The following is an 11,725-nucleotide window of genomic DNA, read 5'->3' as shown; positions in this document are numbered from 1 at the left end:
AATAGTGTGTTGATAAAAAGACAAACACCAGCACTTTCTGTTTAAGATGGATTCAGTACTCATAAAAGATATTTGCTGAGGTAAGAATAGAAGGTTTGTTTGTCTGTTTCTAGAAAAGGCGGAGGACTAGGCTGAAAGTGGATATTTGTCCTAACTTTTTTCCTTCTGTCTTCACTTTTGAAAGAAGCAGTTACATACTGTTTCCTTGTCCTGCAGCACGTGGCAATGAAGTTGCTCCAGCAAAGTTAGTAACAGGTAATCAATCGTTCTGTATGGGGCTTAGGATATTCCTCAGCCTTACAGAAAAAAAAATCATGACATGAAACACTGTGCAGAAAGCATATCATGCTTCTGTCATTGCTGTTGTATTAATGCTACATGGTATGACTGTACGTTTATGAATTACAGGCCAGTGTGGTAAAAATTGCTGCATATCACTTAAGCATGTGCTGTATTTTGTACTTAAGTTTTAATCAAGTGCTTAAGGAGGCTTTCTGCCTGGTAGGATCTACTGATTGACTTAAGGAGCTAGCCTTGCTGCAAACCTTACATGTACTCTGCTTACAATATTTGAGTAGTTTAATTTACATAATGAACATCTCAGTCCTTTGACTAGAAGTGTTTTTCTTTTGAGTCATATTCTGTTTAATAAATCACTCTCTCCTCTGATATCTATTGTTATTAATAAGAGTAATTATATGCTATCTTCTAATTGCTGAACTGTTGTAAAGACTTTGAAAACAGTTAATTTAGGGAACACTAAGCTGGGTAGTGATGAATTTAAAACATCTGCAGAGTAATCAGTGGCTGCTGATGAATCCACTTTTTCAAGTCACTTATTGCCAAAGTAATAATGCTTCTCGGGGGAGAAATGGGTTGTCTAAAATCAAGCAGGATTATTAGTTGTCTTGTAATCTCAGTCTCCAGTGTTCGTTGACTGCTGCAAATGAGAGTCTCTGCCTGTGAGAAAGTGAGGAAATCTGGATTGTTACTTCGGGGTGCAAATAAGTGTCCTGATTTTTCAGAATTGCAAAGCTCAAAAAATCAGGTCATTTAAGTGCCAAGAGGCATGGACACAATAGCTTAAGTGTTTTTTGAACAAGAAACCTCATTTGTGACTTAAAAAATCTGAAATCCGAATCCTTATCCTGATGGCATTATGAATACTTTGTTCTGAACTAAAAACTGTTAATATAGATTTTTTTTTTTTGTAGCTTCAGTGTATAGTGTTTGACATAGATGTGCTAGTGCTGGTAAAATGTCTTTCCTTTGACCTCCCTTATGGTAAACCATCACTGTCATAGATTTATGTACTGCCTTGAATGTAAGACAGAACAAAACCAATGATAAACAAGGTTTTGATAGGTTAAAGGTTTTCTGGTGGTGCATGAATGCCATTTAGATTCAAGATGTTACCTTTTCTTCTTTTTATTAAAGCTGGTTCTCAAAATTGTTGCCTTTCTATCTGCTTCAGTGTGTCTCCCAGCAATGGAAATTTGCTTTCAGGGCAGGGCGTTGAATATTAGTCTGACTGATCTGCACTGATAATAGTTGGAGGTCAAGGAAAGGATAATTTTTTAGTTCATAGACCATATTGTTTAAAGAGACAGCTTCTAAAGAATTGCAGAGACTGAGTCTTGCGGTCTTGTATGAATTCAAGTTGTGCTTCTGATGCAGTCTAATAGATGGGTGTGTTTTTGCTGCCTCTTAATTACTAATGTTGGTTAAGCTGGAAATTTGCAGCATGTGAATGAACATCTCCAGGGGTTCAGAGGTAAGATGTTCATATTTTCTGGAGTGATACTTCCTCACTCTAGATACTTGGCTGTTCTTAATTTTTTAGGCTTTTTTGTAGTTTTGGAAATCTAGCTGATGACCTACTGGCTCCTAGTCAGTAACAGCTTCCATCTCTGTACTTTATCTAATTTGATAGTGATGGTATTTTTCTGACTTTAGGAAGAAAAAAAGAAGTTTTTGTTTGGTGACTTAAGACTTTACAAAAAAACTTGTGAAATACTAAGCACAAAGTCTTGTTTTATTTATAAAACACAGATTGGAAATCTCTAGTTTTTACAGTCCAAGGAAACTGCTCTGAGTAGTAATTCTCAGGTAGCAGAATTATTCTGATCTCTTTGGTCTAGGTAGTCCTTTTCTTTCCTCAGTTCATTTGTTCTTTACACCTGCCAGTGTATATCTGTACAACAGACAGGTGGAAATGAAGCCTGCTTCCTTATGAGAGAGCTGAACAAATAACAACAATTACAGGATTGGAAATTGTTGGCTTCCTTGCATAATTCATGAAAGATTCAATTAAACATTTATTCAGCTAGAAACAACAGCCTCATGGAAAAAATGGGCTGCTTTAGGAAAGTGTAGGACCCCCTGCACTGTGAGGATAATGGTATGTGCTGTTGGACCTCAGAAACTGGGGGACCAAGGCTGATTACTCTGAATCTGGACCCACAGGAAGCTTTTGGGCAAAGCATGGAAGCCCTAGCTGTGATAACTGAGGGTCTGATTATGTAGTGTACAGCTTCTCTAATGCCTTTTTCAGGTGATGTTGGTATAAAATAGGACACAGTCTGACAGGAAGGCATAGTTGTAAGGCTGCCCTGAAGATATATATACCCGTTGGTGATGAGGTTAAATTTGTCATGTTGCCTGTGGGCTCTATTGCTTGTTAGTGGTGTGATAACACTTGCATGCTAGATGCTGTCCAAACATGAGAAAGAACAGTTTTTGCTCCGAAGAGTGGTCTTTAAATCAGAAGATAATGGTTTTCTAATTCCCCTAATTGAGTGGACTTTTGTCTTCAACTATGTGCTTGTGTCTGAATAGAGATGAATTGATGTTTTATTGTAATTTTTAAAGAATATTTTGGCAAATTGGAGCTAAAAAAATATTTTATAGTATGTTGGTATTTAAGGACATCAACAATGAGTGTGTTAAAAGCTGACACTTTATTATAATTCTTGCCACCACATAACCATGTAATTATCAAGAGCTTATTACAATAGAAAATAATAGGCACATTAGCTCTTGAGACCAGGATTATAAATACCAGGGCAGTGGCTGTGATATTTGGTACAGAAGGATGAGGAGGAGACAATGAGATCTGGTAAAATGGTTTAAGACTACCTAGGACACTTAGTAGATACAATAACCCAGTTATTTGTGGAAAATAATTTGTGTTTTCTTTTCAGAAGAAAATGAAATAATTTTCCTTTCTGATGGCTCCTGAGGTAAATGGAAATGAAATATCCAATTGGGTGGCTGCCTTCAGTGTTTATATGCCAATCAAAATCGCGTCCCTGTTTCTTGTAGAGTGAAGAGAAGAGAGGAAAGGTTGTAGGGAAGTGAGTGATTGTGCCTCAGTACTTAGCACCGAGACCACACCTTGAGTACTGTGTTAAGTTTTGGGCTCCTCACTACAAGAGGGATAGTGAGTTGCTCAAGTGCGTGCAGAAAAGAGCAACATAGATGGCAAAAGGACTAGAAAACAAGGCTTAAGAGGAGTGGCTGAAGGAACTGGGGCTATTCAATATGGAGAATTTAGAGAGCGACGAGGTCTCCCTTACAGTTCTCTGAATGGAGGTTGCAGTGAGGAGGGTGTTGGTCTTTTCTTTTCTTTTTTTTTTTTCAGGTGACAAGTGATAGGACCGAGGCAATAGCCTCAAGTTGTTCCCCGGGAGGTTTAGATTGGATATCTGGAAAAATTCGTTCGTGGAGATGGTGGTCAAGCATTGGAACAGGCTGCGCAGGGAGGGCGGAGAGTTGCCATCCCTGGATGTATTTAAGAGATGTGTGGAGGTGGCACTTAGGGATATGGTGTAGCAGTGGACTTACACTGTTAGGTGGGTGGAGGTTGGACCTGATGATCTTGAAGGTCTTTTGCAAGCTAAAATGATTCTATGAAGTTCTGCTAATAGAAGTCCATTAGTTCTGCAGTGTTGTGGTCTGTCATTCTCATAGCATTATTTAGGAATCTCAAGATGTAACAGTGGAGTTTATATTAGTTTAACCCCTTTTAATAGACCAGCTAAAATATTATTTTGTTAGCTGACTTTCAACTACAGCCAGCCTGACAGAAGTGTATTAACTGTGTATTAACTACCTTCTTCCATTCTGACATTACTTTTATAATAAATTTTTAAATTTCAGTCATCATTCCTGTTGTCAATTTTTGTTAACTCTAAAGATGATTTAGACTCGTTAACCAGGGGCAACTGCAGTGTAATGATCTCCCTGTCCTTATCTCAACCCTTGAGCCTTTTACCATTGTATTTTCTCTCCCTCTTCCTCTGAGAAGGAGAAGTGAGAGAGCAATTGTGGTGGAGTTTGACTGTTCAGCAGGGTAAAACCACCACACTTCATTACCATCACTTTCTGCAAAGAGAAGCAGCAGCATGAGAGGTAGGGTAAAGGGGCCAATATGGAGGAAGAATGCTTTAGTTTGTATTTACATTGGAAAATGTACATATCTAGCTGAAAGCACTTTCTCTTCTTTTAGTCATTGAAATCAGCAAATAGGAACTAAATGGGAGAATAGCTCAAATTAGCATGAACATTTACTAAGAGGTCAAATAAACTATAAAAAAATTACAGGCTCTTGTTTACCTATGCTTAATAAAGTGTGAGATAATGCATTAGGGCAGATTGCTTATTAGGGCAGAAGCTTAGTCAAAGGGATCTGTTGTCATGAACTACCAGAATGAAGTATAGATGTCTATAAAAATGTCAGGTACATGCTAAAGTCAAAGCTTAGAGATTAATTTATAATCACTTTTGTAATAGACAGTGAATTGTTTCTACACGTAAATGACATGCCATTCAGTCCTGCTGTAGTTGAAGAATGTTAATAAGACATGGCAGGCAGTGCTCTGCTGGGCAATCATACCGATTCAGGTAAGGCAGGCAGCAGGATGAAGGCAGGGTAGACCTGCAGACTACCAGCAAAAGATGTCTGGGAAATGCTGAGCTAATATGGCTACGTGAGACTAAGTAGTTGTCTAGCAGAATATCAGCAGATACTGCAATTCAAGAAAAATTCAGAGTGACTCAGCAAAGGCTCTGGGCAATATTGTACACAAGATTATTTGTGAATTCCTGGCTGGATGTCTGATATAACCAGAAACCGGTTCACAGAATACAGCAGCAGTACTCTAGTATTTCAGTATCATCAAGGATCACTTAAAATCTGTGTGGTGCATTTTCGACTTCTGTTTTTCTGCTTCTACATTTATAAAGTAACATTTTAATTTTTTTTTTTTACTGCCTGTGTCAAACATTGGGAGATAGTAGATCTGGGCTGGCCTTCCCATCTTGCCGTCCTTGTTCCAAAGAATTCATTTATGTTCATACCCAATAGGAACATAAATGTTCATACATAAAACATGAAATAAGACACCGTATCTGTAAAATTTAATTACTTTTTGCTAGAATGACTAGAATGATCTCAGATCCAATTTTACATCAAACAGAATTAAGGCATTTATTTACTCTTATTTTTGCAAGGTCATAGGTTTGTGACTTAGTTCAATGGACAATGCCTATAGAGAGATCCAGACCAAGAAAGTCATATTTGGGTCACCAAAGATTTAATTGATACATTCCACTAAATTTTATTCCCAATCCTTCTCCAAGTTCCTTTCTTTTTTCTTTCCAGAGGTCATTGCCCTTTCCTGTTTCTGGTGCTACCAAAGAAATACACATAAAGAAATAAACGTGAAGAAATACACGTGTCTTGTGACAGAGGTGGCCTATTTTTTGTTAACTTAAGCATGTTAGTGGAACTAGTTTATGTTCTTGCTGGGGAGGGTGTGGCAATCCAAGAAGGTGGTTTTTAATCAGCCTGAGCAATTATTCGTTAAAGGTAGTTCACAAATCAGTTTGTTCCTTGGTATTGATTTTGCACAGAAGGGCTTTAATCAGAATGCAAGCTTATCATATGGCTCTATTAATTCTGAGCAGTCTGGTGGTTACACTGATGTGAATGTCAAATACAGTATTTTTCCTCTTCTGGCACTTGTTTTTGTCCCTTCACTATGTTTTATCACGTCTGAAAGATGTTTTGTCAAAGTATTAGTGAAGGAAAAAGCAGCGATGCTTGAACAGTGAGTGCCATGATGTACTGTTGTTTTATACTGAGTTCCTTCTTTGTCAGCCCAAGGCAAGTGACAAGTTTCCTCCCAGAGTTTTGCATTGAAGATTTATGCCACTGAAGTCCAAGACAGTGGCTGTATGCTCCTAAGACAGGATAACTTTCCTGTCTCTAAGCTGACTCTGCCAAAAAAAAAAAAAAAAAAAAAAAAAAGGGGGGGGGGGGGCAATGGAGACCACTAACAGGGGCATCCTACTTGGCATCCTACTTTCACTAGAAAAAGATTACTCAATGAGTGCTCTTCTGCACACACTTACTCTTCTTGAACAACACACTTGAACAACTTAATGTTGTTCTTAGGTAATCTATTATCACTTGCACAATTTAATGCATTCCTCTGCTTTTTTTTTTTTTTTTTTTTCCTCTTCGTACAGGATCCAGTTAGGTTTTCTTCATACAGAATCCAGGCATAGATACAAGACTACTGTTGTCCCTTGATATCAGAAAGGGGAAAGGGACAGGCTGGCAGAGAAAAGACATCCACACAAAGAGCAGCACCTGGTCTACCTGCCTGGTTTTCCTTTGGGGTGACCCACAAATGCAGCAGGAGCACCCCTCAGTATTTTATTTGGTGCTGATACAGAAGGTGGTGGCCAAAAGGTAGCAGTGAGTTGTGAAAACAGTAAATGCAGGCAGGAAACATATAAATTAATTTATAGCATAGAGTATTTGTGCCTATATCCTGTGTTGATATTTTTTTTTTTTCCTTCAGAGATGGAGGTAAATTTGACTCCCCAATGACACAGAGAACACCAGTGTTCTGGCTGAATACGTCTGAGTAAATGTAGGAAAAGGGATAGAGTGTGCATATTACTCAGCGTAGCCATTTATTTCGTTCTGCTTCACTGGGAATCACAAACATCTCTTCATGGATTTCTTTGCCTGCATCTGGCTTTAAAGGGCTGAAATAGAAAGAAAAATAACTTCAGAGTAAACATGGCCTATCACCAAGAATCTGCAGCAGATCAGCCTTACCAGAACAAGTTTGGATATATATTATTCTGATGCAGTAGTGTCATCATGCTTAGCAGTTGCTTTGTTTTACCCTGCCTAAGGCTGGGTCTGTTTATTGCTGCATTACTTTTTTTGGGTGAGACAAACCATCTTGTCCTTCCTGAGTGGCTTTCGTTGGGAGAGCTGGTTGTGGCTGGTAAGTCACCCTGTGGGAAACATCAGTCATCACACCAAACAGGCAACACCTTCCTTGGAGGAGAAGGAGCAGGAAACAAGCCCACTAGTCTAGAAATATAAGATGCTTTTCTGAGCTGAGAAAACTCCTTTTTCCCCCAACTCATGCACCTCAGGAGGGAAACTGCTGTTTCATGTGTCTGGCAGGACTTTCCATCATAGACACTGACTTGTTATGAAAAAATCTCACAATCATTTTGTTCTTCATAAGGAAAGTGGAAAAAAGTAAAGCAAATTAGTAATGAGTTTGTTATCATCATCTGATCCCTTGTGAAACAAGGAGGCATATTAGGGGGTTTTTACATTGGTCTTTTGTCCAACAATTAATACCAGTCTAAAAGTGAAAATATTCTGCAGATCTGAGCACTATGGGGCTTTTACTGATGCAAAAAAAATCACCTTTAAAAGTTTCTGTGTTGGGAAAAATGTTAAAGATCATATTATTGCAGTGTACGATTGTTTTCATCTGATATTTTGTGTAGTTCTGTCAAAATCAGACCTAGTATGGGACAGCTACTAAAGGAATAATTAGTGGCTGCTATAGCATTTTGGGCCTCCCTATTACTCATTATAGTCTCCCTATTATTCATTACTGCCCAGGAAATATCTCCAGCTTCAATTCGTACAGCACAATCATATAACAGTTATGATGATTGTTTTCTGCAACAAGCACTGACCCTGCAACATATATTGCAGCCTTTGTCAAATATAATCAGAATAAAGAAATTATTCTAACTGCACAAGTCAAAGGTAAATTGCTCTTATTCTCTTGCTTAAGAAAGGCAAAAAATAGCTCAAAATTACAGACAAATTTTATAATTTATTTCACAACAGGTGAACATGTAGGCTGTTACATTAGTGAGGAGATGTATATGAAGTTTGAGGTGCTGTTCAGTGTGCTTGAAAATTTGGTTATAAACAGAATAGACCTCTGTCAGGAAAGGGTATGGTATTAAGGCCACCTATGGTTTTGAGTGTTTTTCCATATCAAAAGTCCTCACAAGCTTCACAAAGGTTGGAATGATTTTACCAGGAAATACAAGTGACTCAGGTGCCACTTGTACACACCTGCACAACAATGTGAAGAGATGATGTATAAAGATGGTACTTGTAGGAAATGTACAGAGCCTGCTGTTGCCCCTCCACTTAGAATGAATAGTTACGGAGAATGCAGAGGAGTTGTAATTTTTTTTTAATTTATTTATTATTTATTTTTTATTAGTGTGTGTTTATTACTTCCATGCTAAGACTACACTTGAGAATTGGGTTACCTCAGCTGCCAGCCTTGCAATGAGAGCTATGTTGTCTTATAGATTCTTTACATCTCTCAGCTGATACAGCACAAGCTAGCTGACCTGTGCTTTTGCCTTATTTCGGAGGAAGTCCAAAATTATACCATACAGAGGTATAAAGAGCATTGCAGAGGGATAGTTGAAGCCATCATCATGATCTTTGGTGATGATGTAGAAAATCAATTCTTCCCTGTAAAAAGATAAAATATATTAACTGGACTTCAGCCTGAGTTTTTGGAAGTCAACTGGTAGTCGAACAATCCCAGAAAGCTCTTTTTCCTTTTTTATTATTTATTTATTTATTTATTTTTAATTCAGAGGGAGGAACAGCTCTTCCAAGACAAGTCTATCACTGCCAGAATCCTTACGTTGAATAAGTCCTTTTTATTCACAAAACAAGGCTGAGAATGTCCTGTTTCCCCAACAAGGGTAGTAGTAATCAAATAATGACTGCTTCCTTCAGTCTTAAATATCTCCCAAGCCAGTACTTTAATGGAAAGCTCCTTTTTTTTTTTTTGTCTTCTTTTCAGGTATTTTTGCATATCTGGTTGTTCCCTTTATGTTCTGTTTTTGTGTTTCTCTTTCAGAGGAGTCATGCAACTGCAATCCAGATTTGTCTGAGTATCATACCATCACAGGCAAACTCTCTTTGAATTTAACTTAGATTTTAACAAACCACATTTAACTGGTCCCTTGTTTAATGTAAATGAAAAACACTTGCTTTGAGGCAATGCCCATCCACCAAGAGATTTCTTTCCAACATTGCACGAGAGTTCTCTAAGTCTATGGCTATTTGCTCAATTCTAGTAAAAAAAAAAAAAAAAAAAAAAAAAAAAAAAAAAAAAGTCTGTCATGGACAAGGTAAAGGTTGCTGTCTTTGCCTCTTCATGTAATATATTTTAGTCCCTGAATTAACAAGTGATAAAATCTAACTATTTTGATTTTTCTTAAATATAGAAAAGCAGAGTTTGGTTGTACAATTAGGCTGTAGTATTAAAGCATTATAATACATATTCTAGACTTAATGGTATTGTACTCGAAAAATATCTTATGTGATAAATATTCTAAATAATTTTACTACAATCCTTTTCCTTCATATGCTGAATTTTGTGTGCATTAGCTTACTGTTCATTAGAAAAGAGTTAACTTCAACGCCCAGTGGGTTTACAATCAGCATATGTGCCAAAAATTATAGATGAAGAGCACAAATATTAATTTGTAAAAACAGTACAGTCCAAGTCTATAGGAATTTGAGAGAAATCAGATATGGATATTACTTGTAGTGGGCCTGGCTGGGATGGAGTTAATTTTCTTCATAGCATTCCATATCGTGCTGTGCTTTGCATGTGCAACTAAAGAGTGATGGTATCAGACACCAAGAAGCTGGTGTGTTCGGTGTGTGCACAGCACCAAGGCTTTTCCTCTAAGCCTCTCCTTGCCCCAAAGGCCAGGAGGCTGGGGTTGGCCAAGAGATGGGGAGGGAACACAGCTGGGACAGCTGGCTCCAGCTGACCACACCATATGATGCTGTGGTCAGCAATAAAAGATGAGGGAAAGGACAAAGACATGCGGATATTGATGACTGTGGCTTTTGTCTTCCCAAATATCTGTTACACATGCTGGGGCCCTGCTTTCCTGGAATTGACTGGATATCTGGTGCTTATGGTAAGTATTAAATTAATTCCTTGTTTTGCTTTGATTACATGTATGGATTTTGCTTTCTTTATCAAACTGCCTTTGTCTTGTTCCATGACTCTTTGCACATTCCTTCTATATTCTCCCCATACTGTGGGAGAGGAGAGTGAGCCAGCAGTGTAGATGTTTGGTTGCTGGCCAGGGTCAAGCCATCACAGTACAACAAAGCTGAATTTTAAGATTATTGATTTTCAGAAATTATGTTTTAAGGAACCTAATTGGAAACAATATGAAAAGGTCTGATTTTTTCAAAGGTGATCTGTTCAGCAGTCTTTGAAAATCAGGACCCTTGCAAGACAGCATGCAAAGTCTTTCTTAAAATATCCTGGGCATAATAGCATGTGTAAATCTGCTAAACTGATTTGTGTGCACTGGTATTTAAATGCCAATGCGCACCACATAACAAAAGTAACATGGTAGTAAGATGGACAAGTTTCAGGGTCTAAAGATGTTCTTGATGCCAAAGTAAGTATTTACAGGGCAAGATTGATAATCATGGTTACCTTTGTGTTATGGATTTGTTCTCCATCTATTGTGTCGCAATACAGAGTGATCTTTTGTAACTTCTGCAGTCTTGCCTTTTCTCAAATGCGTGTAATCATTACAGTGGTCTACTTTATCACAGATACACAGCGTGATTTTGTGCCTTCTTGAGACCCAATTAAACACTTGCACTGAATATTAAAGATTCTGCTTATCACTACATTGATTTAAGTTTCAAAATTTGATGGCTGTGTCATTAGTATAACCAAGTGACAGAGTGAGAGTACAGCATGATTATATTTCTTGCTTCTGTGCAGGCAATTAACAGTGGATGGGAAAGGTGCTGATTACTGTGGCCAGTTTCAATGCATAACCTAGTTGTTTGCTTTTGCTGAGCTGGATCAGTGCAGGAGGTTTTTACAGAAGAGCCTAGATGTTTTTTGATGATTTTGTAATGTGAGTTCAGTGCTGGCTTCAATGGTGTAGGCAGATTTGTAGAAAATTTGTCCTCAATATTACTCTACTCACTCTTCTTCAGACTCTAGCAATAGAAATACAATATTTAATAGTCTTTAGTCACTGCTGACTTTCTAAGAAGTAGATTTTTGGGAAGGCTTTTTATTTAAGTTTTCATTCATTACACACCCAGAAAGGAAAAAATGAAAAAAAAAAAAATCCCCACCAAACAAACAAACAACAAAAAAACAACCAACCAAGAGAAAAAAAAGAGAAGTAGCCATCATTTTTACTTTCCCATTTACATATTCATTAGAAAATGCTGTGCAGAAAATATTTGTTTTGAATTTTATAATCTAAAAAGATGAGGAATAAAATCTGCATTACCACCATTACATCAGAATAATGACCTGTTATTGAAGAGAATATCTGATTTTACACTTCCATGTGT

The sequence above is a fragment of the Aythya ferina genome, assembly GCF_964211825.1.
Source record: "Aythya ferina genome assembly, chromosome: 2".
NCBI lineage: Eukaryota > Metazoa > Chordata > Aves > Anseriformes > Anatidae > Aythya > Aythya ferina.
Note: the sequence above shows the minus strand (reverse complement) of the source record.